The sequence below is a fragment of the Gorilla gorilla genome, chromosome 8, assembly GCF_029281585.2.
Source record: "Gorilla gorilla gorilla isolate KB3781 chromosome 8, NHGRI_mGorGor1-v2.1_pri, whole genome shotgun sequence".
Classification (NCBI taxonomy): Eukaryota; Metazoa; Chordata; class Mammalia; order Primates; family Hominidae; genus Gorilla; species Gorilla gorilla.
Genome location: NC_073232.2, coordinates 97,387,160 through 97,405,536, shown reverse-complemented (window position 1 = coordinate 97,405,536; position 18,377 = coordinate 97,387,160). Strand labels below are relative to the sequence as shown.

At 37.7% G+C, this 18,377-nt stretch overlaps 1 pseudogene; it reads right to left on the bottom strand.

Moving 5' to 3' along the window:
* Positions 1-1,113: 1,113 nt before the first annotated feature.
* The window catches only part of LOC134759151 (uncharacterized), a 34,557-nt pseudogene continuing 17,293 nt past the window's right edge, over positions 1,114-18,377 (bottom strand).

The following is an 18,377-nucleotide window of genomic DNA, read 5'->3' as shown; positions in this document are numbered from 1 at the left end:
TATTTCTGGGGTTCTGTTGGCCAAGGAGGGGTTCATTCAGTCAGTGGAGAACTGAAGATTTTATTTTACTTTTCAACTGTTATTTTAGATTTAACAGGTACATGTGCACATTTGTTACATGGGTATATTGTATGATGCTGAGGTTTGGAGTATGGATCTCATCACCCAGGTAGCGAGCATAGTGCCCAACAGGTAGTTTTTCAACCCTTGCCTCCTCCCCTCTTTCTCTGCTCTAGTACTCCCTTGTGTCTATTGTTCCCGTCTTTATGTCCATGCTTACTCAGTGTATTAGTCAGGGTTCTCTAGAGGAACAGAACTAACAGAATATATATATATGTATATATCTTTATATCTACAAATATATAAAATTGTATAATATATATTTGGCATATAATATGTAAAATTATATATATATATAAAATATATATGGGAGTTTTTTAAGTATTAACTCACATGATCACAAGGTCCCTTGCTCAGGATCAAGGAGAGACAGTCCAACTTCCAAAACTGAAGAACTTGGAGTCCAATGTTTGAGGGCAGGAAGCGTCCAGCATGGGAGAAAAATGTAGGATGGGAGGCTAGACGAGTCTCTCCTTTCACGTTTTTCTGCCTGTTTATATTCTAGCCAGGCTGGCAGCTGATTAGATGGTGCCCACCCAGATTAAGAGTGGGTCTGCCTTTCCCAGACCACTGACTCAAATGTTAATCTCCTTTGGCAACACCCTCACAGAAACACCCAGAATCAATAGTTTGTATCCTTCAATCCAATCAAGTTGACACTCAGTATTAACCATCACAAGTCCACCCCTTGTCAAGTTGAACCCATATACAACTCCTGAGATCATACACAATCTTCAAATAAAGACAATAATAAGGTCATAATTATACCTAACATAATACAACTATCCTTCGTACAACCAGAAATGCACCAATCCCCAACCCAAGTACTATTACATAAAGTTAACGGTACTTAAATGCTGATTTGAAGTCAATAAATCATCTTATGTCACATGATAAAGGAGAAAGAAAATAAAATGAAAATATTTTCTTAGTACAAGTGTATATATGCACAAACATGTTTTTAACACAAGAAGGAGGAAATACTCAAGATAATTACAGTCCTCATTTCTGCAGCTGGTCACGTGGTCATAGCTGGTATTGATGATTACCTTCTTCTACCCATTCTGTATTCCCTTTGCCTTCAGCAAGCACCTCAGCAGGTTGTGTTTATTTTCCTGGTGGAGTGACCCAAACCTTCATTCTTGAAGGGTCTGGGCCATTTGTAGTCCTCTCTGGATTGGGCTGTTGTAGTCTCCCATTGACCTCAATCACAGAACATGGTAATACTAACAGATGCCCTAATGAATCTCCTGTATTCTATGCATACTCTTCCTTACCTCTATTGTGGAGCAGTAGACTGATTTCATCTTCATAGACTGGGTCAATTACCCCTTCCAACACTGTAACTCCCTTCTTAGCCTGTGGACATAGAGGTAGAAAGAGCCCAAAGTGGCCAGGTGACAATCTTAACTTCCAATTTAATGGAATCCTTGTCGTGTCTCCTGGTGGTAGCGTTCCTCCTGCTGGAACTAAGATCTCTAGGCCAGCAGAAACAAATGTCATAGGAACAGGAAGAAAAAATTTTGCTAGCAGATGACTAAGGGTGATGGTGAATGGTGCCACTTCCACTTCCACCCCTTGATTCCTGGACCTCTGAATCCTGGCTATGGGAGAAAAAATACCATATATTGGACTCATTCAAGGCATACATAGCCTTCTGGAGAACTTTGTCCCAATCCTGCAAAGTATTGTCACCTGGTTGGTGTTGTAAATGAGACTTCAAAAGGCCATTCCACCGTTCTATCAATCCAACTGCTTCAGGATGACAGGGAACGTGGTAAGACCAGTGAATTCCATGAGCATGATCCCACTGCCACACTTCTTTAGCCACAAAGTAAGTGCTTTGATCAGAGGCAATGCTGTGTGGAATACAATGATGGCGGGTAAGGCATTCTGTGAGTCCATGGATGCTAATCTTGGCAGAAGCATTGTGTGCAGGATAGGCAAACCCATATCTGGAGTAAGTGTCTCTTCCAGTGAGGACAAACCACTGCTCTTTCCATGATGGAAGAGGTCCAATATAATCAAGCTGCCACAAGGTAGCTGGCTGATCACCCTGAGGAACAGTGCTATATCCAGGGTTCAATGTTGGTCTCTGCTGCTGGAAAATTGGGCACTCAGCAGTGGCTGTAGCCAGTTCAGCCTTGGTGAGTGGAAGCCCATGTTGCTGAGCCCATGCATAACCTTCATCCCTGCCACCATGGCCGCTCTGTTCATGATCCCATTGGGGGATGACAGGGGTGGCTGGGGAAAGAGGCTGAGTGATGTCCACAGAATGGATCATCCCATTCCCTTGATTATTAAACGCCTCCTCTGCTAAGGTCACCCGTTGGTGAGCACTCAGATGGGATACAAATATCTTCACAGTTTTTGACCACTCAGGATGGTTCATCCACATACCTCTTCTCCAAATTTCTTCATCACCAATTTTCTAATCATGCTTCTTCCAAGTCCCTGACCATCCAACCAAACCATTGGCTTCAGTCCATGAATCAGTATATAATAGCACATCTGGCCATTTTTCCTTCCATGCAAACTGCACAAGGTACACTGCTCAAAGTTCTGCCCACTGGGAAAACTTCCCTTCACTGCTGTCCTTCAGGGATGTTCTAGAAAGGGGCTGTAGAGCTGCAGCTGTCCACTTTCAGGTGGTGCCTATATATTGTGCAGAACCATCAGTGAACCAGGCCCTAGTCTTCTCTACTTTTGTTAAACAATCATACAGAGCTCCCCATGAGGCCATCAAAGCAGGCTGGTGGAAAGAAGGCAGGGTGGCAAAAGTGAAGACCATGGGCATTTTAGCCACTTCCTTATGTAACTTACATGTGCCTTCAGGATCTTCTAGAGCCTGATCATATATATACCACTTCCATTTGATGATGGAATGCTGCTGTGCATGACCCACTTAATGGACCAATGGGTTAGAAAGCACCCAGTTCATGATAGAGAATTCAGGTCACATGGTAACTCGATGACCCCTAGTCAAACGTTCGGTTTCCAACAAAGTCCAGTAACAGGCCAAGAGCTAGCTCTCAAAAGGAGAGTAGTTATCTACAAAGATGGCGGGGCCTTGCTCCGAAATCCTAGAGGCCTCTACTGTGTTTCACCTGTCAGGGCCTGCCAAAGGCTCCAAACAGCATCCTTATCTGCCACTGACACCTCAAGCACCATTGGATCTGCTGAGTCATATGGCCTAAGTGGCAGAGCAGCTTGCACAGCAGCCTGGACCTGTTGCAGAGCTTTATCCTGTTCTGGACCCCATCCAAAACTGGCAGCCTTCCAGGTCACTCAATAAATGGGCCAGGTATCTCATCAAAATGAGGAATGTGTTCCCTCCCAAATCCAGATAGGTTCACTAGGCGTTGTACCTCCTTCGTGGTTGTAAAAGGGGCCAAATGCAACAACTTATTCTTCAACTTAGAAGGAATATCTTGACAGGCCCCACATCACTGGATGCCTAGAAATTTTACTGAAGTAGAAGGTCCCTGAATTTTAGTTGGATTTATTTCCCATCCTCTGGCATGCAAATGTCTCTCCAATAAGTCCAGTGTATTTGCTCTTGCTCACTGGATCCAATCAGCATAATGTCATCAATGTAATGGACCAGTGTAATATCCTGTGGAAGTAAAATGCAATCAAGTTCTCTCCAAATAAGATTATGACACAAAGCCAGAGACTGGATATATCTTTGAGGTAGGAAAGTAAAGGTATATTGCTGGCCTTGCCAGCTGAAGGCAAATTCCTTCTAGTGGGCCTTATGGACAGGAATGGAAAAAAAGGCATTTGAAAGTCAATGGCTGCATACCAGGTACCAGGAAATGTGTTTAAAAAGCAACGAAACCATATCTGGTACATCTATCTTCTGCACAGACCAAATGGGAGAGTTGAACAGTATTGTGGTGGGAATCACCACCCCTGCATCTTTCAAGTCCTTGATAGTGGCACTAATCTCTGCAATCCCTCCAGGGATGTGACATTGTTTTAGATTTACTATTTTTCTAGGTAGAGGAAGATCTAATGGCCTCCATTTGGCCTTTCCCACCATTGTAACCCTCACCCTACCAGTCAAGGAGCCAACGTGGGGTTTCTGCCAGCCGCTAAGTATGTTTATGACAATTATGCATTCCGGCACTGGGGCAATGACCATAGGATGAGTTAGGGGACCCACTGGACCCACTGTAAGCTGGACCTGGGCTAAAACTCCATTAATTATCTGACCTCCATAAGACCCCACTTTAACTGCAGGACCACAGTGATGTTTTGGGTCCCCTGGGATCAACGTCAGCTCAGAGCCAATTTCCAGTAGTTTTTGAAATGTCTGATCATTTCCCTTTCCCCATTGCTCAATTACTCCAGTAAATCTCCTTGGGAGATCTCCTTGGGAAAGGATGGGAGAAAGATTCATTGCATAAATTTTCTGTAGTGTAGTGAGGTCCTTTCTCAAGGAGACCTGGCCTCCCCTTCATTCAACAGGTTCTGGCTCTGTAAACTAGCTCAAGTCTGGAAATTGATTGAGGGGCCATGATTCTCTGTTTTTACAATTCAAATTAGTCTTTTGTCCATTCAACCTAGAAGTTTTCTGCTTGTATAAATTAAGTAAGAATGGAGTAAGCTTCCTATCAATTTCACTTCTAGGAACACCATGATTAATTAGCCAGTGCCAGAGCTCTACATGAGTCAGGCTATTCTGAATGCTGCTTTGCCTCTGCTGTCCATTATGGTAGCTATGCTTACCCTGCCTTTCATGGTTGAGTACTTCCACTTGGCCCCTGCCACCTCAGGATCCAATTATTCCCATTGTATTCAAATTTTGTAGTTGAGTGACTGCAGTTCCCACTGTTAGATCTGACACACAAAAAAGAGCAATTACAGGGCTATTCAAAGATGCAGATGCTGCCCTCACAAATCTATTTTGCAAGGCATTGGTCAAAGGTATATCTTCTGGACCCTCCCAGCTGGGATGAGTAGCTCTAAAGAGAGTAATCCACTCCACCATCCCAGTCTCCCTAAGCCTTTGAATCCCTTCCCTACATTAAACCAACGGAGATCAGCCATTTCCATTTCACTCACAATGGGCCATCTTTTAATCCACATTTTAGCTAACCAAGAAAATAAACTATAGAATGTTTTTTAACTCCCCAAGCTGAAACATTAAATGTAAAGTCCCTACTTAGTGGGCCCAAATCAATAAATTCAGCCTGATCCAACTTTATGTTTCTTCCACCATTATCCCACACCCTTAATATCCATTCTCATCTGGAGAAATCTGTTCTCCAGATTTCTGTTTATATAAATTAGGAAACTCAAGCGGTTCTTTTTGAGTGTAGTGCACCTCCTCATGGGTCACACTGTCAACCTCACCTCTAGGGGTCTGCCAGGACTTTAGTCTAGTTATAGGTCTAAAAGCAAATAGGGGTGTTGGGGGTGACTCCTGAGGAAAATTAACATTATCTTGCCTTGCAACTACCTCAGTGGAGGCCATCACCATTGCCTCAGGAAGCACAGAGTTTATCTCCTCAGACAAAGGTGGAAAGGCTGATGGCAGTATGGGTTGGGGAGGGGATGTTGCCACTACTGGGGATGGGGAAGCTGTTTCTTCTGGCAATGAAGATTCATCAGAGTTTGCAAAGTTAGTGTCCCAAGCTTCTTCAGGGTCCTCCTACACATTCCCATTCCAAGTTGCAAGGTCCCATTCTTTTCTAATCAATGCCCTCACTTTAACAGTAGACACCAGGAGAGGCTGTGCATGCACCTTTTGTTGCAGATCAACCACTTGCATGATAAGAGCTTGTGTCTTTCAACCACTCACATGATAAGAGCCCGTGTCTGTTCAATTTCATCTCTTTCTCTACAGATGAGACTCTCGCTCAGGGCAATCTAATCAGATTTGAGGCTCAGTATTTGTTTCTGAAGCTGGGTAATAGAATCGCCGAGTTCATCATTTTCTTTCATCACTTTGTCCACTGAACTTAGGAGCAACCAACCAGCTTCATTATGTTCCCTGGTTCTCCACATATGGTCAAAGTTATTATGTTACTAAACTCCTTGCCTCTTATGAGCAATAAATCAGTAGTGTCAAAGGCTTTTATTTTGCATAACTCTCTAAACAGTTCACACCAAGGACTATCAGTGTTCTCCATACTATTAGAAGTAGAGTCCTTAGCATTTTTGGGTGTAATCACATTAAGCAGCCAACTCCAGAACCCCAAAACCAATGAAAGAACTCCATTTTTAATATTCGATTCCTCTAGAACCACTCCTGGTACCAAAATCTGTATTAATCAAGGTTCTCTAGAGGGACAGAAGAAATGAAATATATATATAAATATATATATACAAGGGAGTTTATTAATTGCTCACAAGATCACAAGGTCCCACAATAGGCTGTCTACAGGCTGAGGAGCAAGGAGAGCTAGTCAAAGCTCCAAAACTGAAGAACCTGAAGTCTGATTTTCAAGGGCAAGGAAGCATCCAGCATAGGAGAAAGATGTAGGCTGATAGGCTAGGCCAGTTTCTCCTTTCACATTTCTGCCTGCTTATATTCTAGCCATGCTGGCAGCTGATTAGATTAGGCCCACCCAGATTAAGGGTGGATCTGCCTTTCCCAGCACACTGATTCCAATGTTAATCTCCTTTGGCATACACACCTAAGATCAATACTTTGTATCCCTCAATGCAATCAAGTTGACACTGAGTACTAACCATCACACTCAGTGTTTAACTGCCACTTATAAGTAAAACATGCAATATTTGGTTTTCTGTTCCTGCATTAAGTCACTTAGAATAATGTTTTATAGCTGCATCCATGCTGTGAAGGACATGATTTTATTCTTTTTTATAGCTGTTTAGTATTCCAAAGTGTATATGTACCACATTTCTTTATCCAATCCACCATTGATGGGCACTTAGATTGATTTCATGTCTTTTTTATTGGGAATAGTGCCACCATGATCATACCAGTGCATATGTCTTTTTGGCAGAACAATTTAATTTCCTTGGGGTATCCAGCCAGCAATGAGATTGCTGGTTTGAATGGTAATTCTGTTTTAAGTTCTTTGAGAAACCTCCAAACTACTTTCCACAGTGACTGAACTAATTTATATTCCCACCAACAATATATAAGTGTTCACTTTTCTCTGCAGCTTTGCCAGCATCTGTTATTTCTTGACTTTTTAATAATAGCCATTTTGATTGGTGTGAGATGGTATTTCATTGTGGTTTTAATCTGAATTTCTCTGATAATTAGTGATGATGAGCATTGTTTCATATGTTTGTTGGCCACATATATGTCTTCTTTTGAGAAGTGTCTTTTCATGACCTTTGCCCATTTTTAATGGGGTTGTTTTTGCTTGTAAATTTAAGTTTCTTATACATTCTGGATATTATAATCTTTGATGGATGCATAGTTTGCAAATACTTTCTTTTGTTCTGTAGTTTTTGTTTACAATTTCCTTTTTTTTGTCAACAAATGATGCCCAAGCTCTTATTTTGTCCTATATTGATGTGAGAGTGGGGTGACTACCTTCCCCTGATCTATCACATTCTTCTGTGGGACTCCTATGGCCAAGGGATTTAGAGTTTAAAGACTTACAGCTAATTAATTATTCCAGGCTAGATGGGAACAAAAGTGGACTTTAATCCTCAAAACCCTTTTAAGTAACATAAGAGCCAAAAACCAACAGCCAAAAAAGGACAGTTAAAATATTGACTTGTCTATAAGTTCTATGTGTTGAGCCATCAGCTGTTTAGGCATCTGTGTACCATTTATGATTTGGAGGGTCTAAATTAATTTTATCTTTCAAAACTGTCTCTGGGTCTGGAGGGATTGAATAGTTTCAAATTTTGGAGATAAAACAAAATATGAAGAATTAGCAACATTTCAAACAAAAAATAAAAGGTTATAAGCCCTGCCTAGTTCTAAGAATGACAGGAAGAGGAAGCTCATAGGTAGCTAAACATTCAAATTATCTGGTATCAAGGATTCAGAAGGAGACAAAATTATTAAATGAGTTTTAATGTCTTTTATTATAGGCCTGTCCCCAAGTTTCGTGAAAGCAATTTACTTTGAATGTTGCCTTTTTCCAGATCTGGAGACAAGGCTTTGGTTACTTTGAGTTTGGTGTCAAATAATGACATCACATTCAAGATTTGGCAGCAGATGGTGCCTTTTTAGATGAGATGTGTATATTGAGGTGTCAAAAGCCTGTAACTTAATAGCACAGGATTAGTTAATAGCACCTGGTAAGGACCTTTTCAAGGGACTGAAGGTGGTGATACTGGGGTCAATGTTCTGTTTGGAAGTTGTAAAACAATTCTATAACTTTGCAGTGATTAATTTTTATGGTTTTGATAAGTCCCCAGTATAAGTCTAGGTCAGAAATTTAGGTTAGAATTTTGATTTTGATGGTGTTTATCAAAGATGTTAAAAGGCTCAAAATATTTGATCAAATCACAGGTTATTATAAATTTTTATATATATATATATAAATATTATAAATAGTAGTCATTCATTTAATCAATAGTGATAATTTTAAAACCTCAAAGGCAAAACAGAAAGTTATATGGATGTAAGAATCTTAATTTTTTAAATTCCAGTCATCCTAAGTAATAAAAAAATTGAATAAAGACAACATGGAAATTTTCTCGATAAAATGTAAAATCTTTTTTCTTAAGCCAGTTACCAAAAAAGGCAACAAAAAACCTTCTGCACTCTGATTGCTTCTCCTTTTGGGAAACCCATTTAGATAACCTGGAAGGCAAACCTGATGAAAAAAAGTACTTGAATTTAATCAGGCACAAGAAGAGTGTGTTCAAAGTTATAATTATAGCAGGGGAATACATAACTCTTAGTAACAGCGTGAGAAGTTTCCTGATTACATTTAAAAATTACATATATCAAGAAAAGTCAAAAATACAGAATCAAGTTATACTAGAGGAAAACATTGCTCTTCTAGACTTTTAAGATAAAACCTTTCAGCATCAGGCCACGACAATAGTTAGAACTAGAGGAAAAAATTACAGGAATTGGTAAAAAAGTTGAAGGAGAGAGTTACCATCTTGGGCACCTCTACGGAGAAAAAGTTGAAAGCAGTGAGACACAGCAAAAATTGATCTTCTGAGATATGAATCTGAGAAGTTTAAAAAAAAACAGGTTACAGAATTATAAATTAAAACTTCTTATAGTTTCATTAACAATAAATCAATGCCTTAAGAAAACCTTGTTTTAACATAGTGACCAATCTTAGAAAGACTATTATAAATAATTCTCTTTTTGTTATAGCCAAGTTTATCACATACAAATTTTTTTAAAAAAACTACCTTTCCACAAATCTTATCCTGACTTACTCAGACTATCTACAACATGCTTGAACTTTCTTATTTGCCATACACTTACCTCTTTTCTAAATAACCAGTTATTTTATTTTAGGACAAAAATTTAACATGTAAGATTCTTTCTCATACAAAATTATTCTATTTAAAAATAACCTTCTTTACCAAAACTGCATCTTCATATAAATAATTTTCTTCACATCTCTCTTTTGTACTTACTATTTATCTTTTACCTTCTTTCACACATTATTTCAGAATAACATCCAAGTTACATAAAGTGACTCTTTCTCAATAAGAACAGAAGTTACAGAATTATACACTAACTGGAATTCTTATTCTTAGTAATTTTAAATTTTTGTGAAAACCTAGGAAGCAAGAAATCCTAAACTATCTATCAGATGTTTCAGATGTTTGCATTTTATAGATGAAACAACTCCATAATTTTTATAAATATATTTTTCCATATCATAACTGTCTTAATTGGACATGACCCAGACATCCAATGAGCACCTGTTATTCAGTTTAAAATATTTAAAAAATTTTAAATTACATAAAAAGTTCACCTACAAGCATTTATCTCATTTTCATGTACCCCAATTCTTTCATTTTTAACAGTTTATAAAAATTACTTCTGAAAACTGAGATATTAGGCAAAACTAGTCATCATTTAAAGTAATTTCCCTAGTATCCATTTTTAAAGTCTGTGAACATCAAGGGTTCATCTAAGAAACTTAAAGTTAAATATGTGGACATTTTAACAATAGTTCAGAATATTCAGCTGTTGTCACTGAACCAACAATCTTAAATTACTATTTTTTTCAAGAAAAATCACACAAACAAAGATTATTATGTTTTTAGTTGGGTTTATAGCCTTAAACTTTTGTATCAAACCCTGATACCTTAAAATATCTAGGAGAGGCAAACATAAAACTTATCTAACCAGTAAACTCAGACAAAAAATGTATGCCAACAATTCTAAAGACATTTCTATTTTTATTTTACCAATAATTTTAAATCGAGTTTATTTATTAAAGATTACTAAATTCATGTGAACTTGAAAAGCATTTGGACTTAATTTATGAGTACTCATTTACTTATAAGCCAGTTTACACATAACACATAACATAATACATGTACATACACAAAAACACATCTAAACATGTATACACACACCCCCAAACAAAAATCCAATAGCTTTTACCTTGGAACTCTATCCATAGGACAGCATCACGAACTCACCAGCCTACAAAAGATAGCTAAATTCAATTATGTCTCCGACAAAATTGGAACCTGTTTCCTTGGTTAATTTTGTTTGCCCCAATAGGTAATCCAATAAAAGTTGTGGACCAAAATTTGGGGTAAAGCAGTTTTCATGGCAGTATAAATAAAAACAAAAACAAAAAAATCATCTCTTTTATTCTTTTCTTCCCTTCAGTTTCAAATGAGTTTCCAATGTTTACATTTTAGATAGAACTGTTGGAACTGTATAAGAAAAACAAAATCTCCAAATAACCTTGATTACTAGTACCATAAAGAGTTTATCTCAATACCAGTAGCTTAATAACAGCAGATTCAGATCAGGCAGAAAAAGAAAGTGAGAAATAAATAGACAGCTTTAGATGACTCTACTTAGCTCTGTAGTTGCAAGTTAACCATTTGAGCTCTGAATTTTCCTTACTGTAATTTGGCCATTATTATTAAAATGTGCATGAAAATGGGCCATAATAAGTAACCGAGTTCCAGAAAATCTGGCGTGCCTTTGAACTTTTCCAGGGCCCACAAAGACAATTGACAGACAAATGCAAATGAACCAACTCTTAAATGACATAAAAGTCCAACAACTATTTTGCTTTCTAACAGGGAACCCCAACCAAACACAAAAACACAGTGGTTTATTCCGATGAAAAGCCTAAATAGAGGGAAAAAGAGTTCCCAGTTGCACATGGCAAAATTACTTACTCCATCTTGAAGCCCATCAACTCCCCAGATACTGCTTTTTCTTGTATCAACTAAGTGTTGGAGGCAGCTGATGCTACAAAGTGGAGAAGAGGGAAAATCCCTGAGACAGTTCTTGGCAGCTGGTGGAACATCCTTGGAATCCCAACCATGAGGTCAGTTAGTCATGAGCAGCTGGCACTCACAAGCAATTATTGCTCTGTCTATAGTGTGAATGGGTAAGCCGTGGTGCAATGCTGCAGTCAATTGCTCTGACCGTTGGAAAGCAGGCAGGCTAGACCACACAGGGCTCACAGCCCCATGTTGGGTACCATAAATTATAACCAAACCCAGGCTCAGCTGTTTGCTGCTTGCAAGCCAAACTCAAGAAACAAGAGTTAGTAAGAGGAAAAGCAAGTTTATTCAAGAGTCACCAACTTAAGGAGATGGATGACAGTGTCACAGAGACCATCTGAAGTTTTTCAGGCTAGCCAGAGGGTTTTTATGGGAATGGGGATGTGGAGAAACTATGTGCAGGGGTCGACTACATGCAGGTCAATATATCTGGTCTTAATGACCATGTTGAGCAAATGGCTATCTGTTGGTCTGGTGATGTCAGCTTGGTTGCAACAGAAATACAGATTAACTTCTCAGCACTCTTCCTGGGGTGGGATAGCCTTAACTCTATGCTTAGCTTTTCAAGACCAATTTCTGAAGTTCATTAAGGAAAGCACATGAATCAAGTTAACCATTATTAAAGCATTAGTAAAAGCTCAGCATAGAAAGGAGAAGGAAAAAAAGAAAAACAAAGAAGAATAATTGTTTTTCAAGATTGGGTGGTAGTTTCTGTTACAGAAGGTCAGGAATTCCTCCTAACAGAATGAGAAAGTCATAATAGTAAAAGGAAAAGAAGACAAGGCCCTCTGTGATTTATTTAATGCCATTTCTGAAAGCTCTGCAACTCTCTTATAAAAGAGGGAGTCATTCTAACATAAAAACAAGTTTTCTGTGCAGGTGTTTGGGTTCAGTTTGCCACTTAGGCCCTGATGATGGGGCTCAAACCTAGGAAACAGTGTTTGATTCTCCTGGCTGAAAGGTCCAGTTCTCCTTGTCAAGGGAATGGGGAGTAGGAGGGGTAGGGGCACCAGTCTCCAGACGAACAACTTAGAAGTATTCATTTCTCCACTGCTGCCCCTGCTGAAGAGAATTGTTAATTGCTTTCTGAGGCATTATTTATTCTGAAACACAGGTCACATCCTGAGAGCCCAGGACAGGATTCTTTCATATTGAACAAGCTGTTCTGCCAGGTGTGAGGTTCTCACCTGGGAATGAGCTACCACATCTACAACAAAAATAAAAACTGGATGAAGAACATGCATAGGGAATTATGTTAGGGAAGAGGGTGAAGTAAGAGAAGTGGGGTATGGTGGGGAAATCCAGAGTTGAAGACACTGGTAGATCGTCAAGAGGCACACATGGAAATGAAGGCAGCAAATCATGGAAGACCATGCATGGCCACGAAAGGCCAAGATAAGGAATCTGAACTTTGTCGTATGGGCAGTGCTAGGTGTAGGGGCATGCAAGCTGTGATTAACAGGCACTGTGATGAGCCAGAACTTAGAAAGATCTCTCTCTGCTGCATCTTTTGTGTCTTTTCCTATGCAATTCATTTCCTCTTAATTTGCTTTTACACACCTCGTTAGACATAACCATAGAGCAAGTGAGCAAACCCTAGGAGTCTTCAGAGACAGCAGTCACTTAACACCCAGCCAGCAGGTTGAGGAAGCAGCTATCAGGAAAGAAAGCAAATTCACTTTCCTACAAAGGGGCATATCCATCTCTGCAGCCAAAGAGTTGGATACAGTTGGGAAAAATGACTTCTAACTATAGAGGGTGTTGATCTGCAATGAAATGAACCACCATGTCATTGGAGGTTTTCCAATCCTGGCTAATTTGCTAAATTCTCTAAAGGATGTGGAAGATGCCAAGTGAAGAAGCAACCTGACCTTCTGTTTTCTTAGGCTTTCAAAGAAGAGAGCACCTTCTAGTAGCTGAGACTTTATATCTGCCATGCTGATTTATGCCATTGTATCCTGGAGACAGCATTCCCTCCCAGCGATGATGGAGGAACCTAGGAGGGAAAGAAAACACAGAAACTGAAACTTTAAGTATTTAAATCAACATCTTGATATAAATTTCTTAAGGAGACATTGAATATCTTCTTGCCTCATCTTTGGTTAGAAACAGGAATAGAATTCCTGTTAGGTTTGGGGTTTTAGGGGTGATAATAGTAAAATGATCTTCAAATTCTTAACTGTAAGCTTTGACTGGTTTTGCCTCATTGCTGGCTTTGAATGAACCTCACAATCAAGGACCGCTATGACACAGAAGAGTATAAATTTGGCACAAACTACATGGGTTTGCCATGTGGTTCTTTCATTCTCTAATTCTGTAATCCTGTACAAACCATTTAACCTACTTAAAACTCAGTTTACTCATTCTATGAATGGGGAAAGTAATAATGTCTCCCTCTTTAGGGCTGAAGTGAGACAATACACATAAAGCACTGAGTATTTAGTATCTCCAAACACACCCATTATCCAAACCATTAGTGATCTCTCTGTGTGTGTGTGTGTGTGTGTGTGTGTGTGTGTGTGTGTGTTCAGAGTGAGAAAGACAAATGACTCCGTTTCATACCACAGAGAAGACTATTTAATAACACCTGCTGGCAGACATATCTGTTCTGTATCAAATTCTCCTGTGGATACCTGTGTTTGCTATTCTAGCTACTGAAACTTCCATTCTTGCAAACTAATTTTTATGCAGCTTTGAGCCTTCATGCTGTTGACTTCACTGTTCTTCCTCACCCCTTTCTTATTTCAATAAACTGAGCTCTGTCCCAGCTCCCTCAATCCATAGAGCCCATACTCATGGCTTCCATCAACTTCCGTAGAAAGAAAAAACTAAAATAACACATCCTTGTCTTGTTTTTATTTTTTTTATCATACTAGTAAGCTGTTAAAATTTGCACGTTGGCCAGCTGCCTCATTTAACGTTTTGCTTTCAACCACCTGTCACCTATTTAATTTTAAGCACCTACTGTTTACCACTATTTGATTTTTAGTAATTTAGCTTTAAAAAAAATGTTATTGTCATTATCTTGCCATTATCTCATTTTCTTTGTGGTTTAATATTTTGACATTTCACAACACTTCATTATACTATTGACTTTAAAACATGTTTTATTTTTCTTCTGCATGTTTTCTTTCATTTCCTCTACTGAAAGTATTGATTATTACCTGAATCAGGGCTTCCAGAACTAGCATAGAAGCAAACAGTAATTTTTGTTGTTTTTCCAGTTTTGTTTTTAATTTTTTCTCTCTTAAATGCATTTTTGGCATTTTGGGTTTGTTTGTTTGTTTGTTTGAGCAACCGTGACACAGAAATAAAGTGTAAAAGTTGAATTTGTCCTTATTCATTATCAGTATGAAAAGCAAATATCTAGCATTTTTATTATCCAAACCTGTGAACTCTGGGCATTTTGGAATGCTGTTCACTTTCAGTTAACTTTATCAATCAACATAAATGTAATTCTCAACATCTTTTCATATATATTTTTTAAGTTTAACTAATCATTCTCCTTTATGTGATTTCATAATTTTAGTACTTTTCAGCATGTTTTTCATTCACATATTTTTAGTCTTTTCTTTACATTTGTCAGTAACTTTTAAAAACTTTTTACAAGAACTTAATTTTCGCTTTGTGAAAATATTTAACGTTCTCTTTGTGTAAATATTTCTCCCTTTATTTCTGTTTTGGTTTAACTCTTTATTCTTTTAAATCTTTAAATCTTTTGATTTAGTCTGGTTTTGTCTTACTTGTTCTTTTTCTATTTAAAATTTTAATACGTATTTACTTATATCTGCCTTTGCATGTTATTTCTACATTATATGTTTGTGCACTTATGTCATTTTATTCATTTGTATATCAGTAACTTGAAAGAGATTATTTAAAATTCCTACATACCTAAAATATTATATTTTTATATACAGTATGTGTTTTATATATTTGTATATATAGGCATAGTATAAAATATATATTTTATGTATGAAATATAATATGCTAAAATATATTAGCTCTTCACTCATTCCCTCTGACCATACAAAATCTATGCTAATGTGTTTACTTTTAATTTTATACCTTAGAGTATTTATTGTGTTATTTTATTTTATTTTATTTTTTATTTTTTTGAGACAGAGTCTCGCTCTGTTGCCCAGGCTGGAATGCAGTGGCACGCTTGGCTCACTGCAACCTCCACTTCCTAGGTTCAAGTGATTCTCCTGCCTCAGCCCCCTGAGTAGCTGGGATTACAAGTGCACCACGCCTGGCTAGTTTTTGTATTTTTAGTAGAGACGGGGTTTCACCATGTTAGCCAGTCTGGTCTCAAATTCCTCATCTCAAGTCCTCAGCCTCCTAAAGTGCTGAGATTACAGACATGAGCCACTGAACCCGGCCTATTGCAGTATTTTAAATTTATACTTAATTTTATTTTTATTATATTCTACATCTGCATATAGTTTTCATTAAAAGGATCTAATGATTACATATATTGGTATACTTATAATACAAGTTGTATAAAGATAAGAATAATATACGGGCTATGGGCTATCTGTTCAGATAATCTCTGTTGACATATACTCATGCATTGCATATAATATCACAAAAATCAGTATGGAAAATTAGAGAAATAAAACCAAAGCTGTCCTTTGTCTGTCTCCTCCCCTCTTGCAAAAGCCTACCACTCTTATATCCCCTAAAACCATATTAATATTGGTTTTATATCATTCTAGATTGCACAAATGCAAATATAAAGACAAAGAGAGAATTTACTTGAATGCAATAGGAAAAATTATGCTTATGTGAAACCAAAGGGCTCTCCAAGCTTCAAAAAAATATTTCTTCCCTAGAGAGACATTATTTTATAAAAGCTTCCTTTTTGGTTTAAGAAGTGATATGGACAAAAATGAAGAAGCTGAAATCATTGCTTGTTTGTTAAGATCATGTTTAAATTTGGGATAATAGCATTTGTTTTCCTTCTATGAAAGTCAGAGAAATTAGTCTTTGTATACTTTTCCCAAAGTTTCTTCCAAGTTCTATGCCTTATATTATTAGTTTGATTTTGTAATGGCTTATAACACTTCTCTTCAATGGCTTTTATTCTCATAGATAGCTAGCTCTGGACTCTCACTGGGTTTGAGTCAATGCTTCTCGTGCTTTTTTAGGCTACAATTCTTTAGTTCCTTCACTTTTATTTCTCTACAAATTGACTGGGATCCAAGCTTTTGTCTTAATTTATTTTACTTAAAAAATCATCTCTAACATTTTATTTATTACTAAAAGATTTTATTTGTTGTAAAACAATTTATTTGTTACTAATAGCTTCTTTTTTTTCTCTAACTTCTTCATTGATTAAATGACACAATGAAAGAGTTGATAGAAGATGGGAATCGGTATAAGAATTTACCATGCCTTTAGAAAAACTGAACACAACTGTTTCCTTCTAGTGATAGCTGTTACACCATGGCTATATTCCTGCAATTTGTGACAATAAATGCTTTGATCATACTGTGAGGCAAAACTTAACTCCAAAATTAAAAATTTTTTTCTAGAAAAGCGCATGTCATGGATTGAATCAAGTACTGGAGCATTAGTATATTTCCCAAAAATTTCATATGTCTACGTCTGTATCTATCTTCCATTATTCCTCCCTTTAGTTGTGAGAGCCATGGAGAACTGGCTAAGCCTGAGATCATCCTGCAAAGGACATACAGAGTGAAGATAGCCAGATTTTAAGATCACTCTCATAGAAAAAAGCAAAACCCTGTTAGATATAAACTGTCTGCTTAGAATATCATATAGCTCTACAAATTGGACACCAAGCTCATCCCTAACTCTTTGTCTTAGTGTCACACAGCATCAGCTGTTTGCAGGAATAACAAATTTTTGATTAAAGAATCATGAATCCCATTTGCCCACATTACAAAAGAAAAATTTGATTCTATTTTGTCTCACAGTGGAGTTTATTTAAAATAAGTTTTACAGCAAATTAAAAAAAACTCCATTTGATTAATATTTGTTTAACTGGCTTCTATTATGGGAAAAGTATTATACTACATACTTGAAAGTTAATCATAACTACTAAATTATACAGTTATTTTATTACTATATATGTTACACTGATTTGAAATATGAAGAATAATTGAGCATTGTTAACCACAGGTAAAGGATGTGGTGGAGACATATGCAGAGAAATTTATAAGCAGGGTCCAAGTTACAAAGAATTATAGTCCTCTCAAGAATTTGATTGTCGCGGTGGCTTACGCCTGTAATCCCAGCACTTTGGGAGGCCGAGGCAGGCGGATCACAAGGTCAGGAGATCGAGACCATCCTGGCTAACACGGTGAAACTCCGTCTCTACAAAAAATACAAAAAAATTAGCCGGGCGTAGTGGCAGGCGCCTGTAGTCCCAGCTACTCTGGAGGCTGAGGCAGGAGAATGGCGTGAACCCGGGAGGCGGAGCTTGCAGTGAGCCGAGGTCGTGCCACTGCGCTCCAGCCTGGGCGACAGAGCGAGACTCTGTCTCAAAAAAAAAAAAAAAAAAAAAAGAATTTGATTGTCAAGCCATGTTTGGCTGGGTCACACTGAAAATCTAAAGAAAGTAACGTAGAATGATTCTGGTGAGATGAATTAATCAGATACTTTGGGCTTAGTAACTTAGGTTAAAAATTTTGTATTTTCAAAAATCAACTTCAAATCAAATCCAAAAAAGGATAAAAGGCTTAAACATAAGACCTGAAACTGTAAAACTACAGGAAGAAAACGTAAAGAAAAACCTATACGACTTTGGTCTGGCCAATTATTTTTTTACATTTGACCCCAAATACACAGGCAACAAAAGCAAAAATGTACAAGTGGGATTATATTAAAATAAA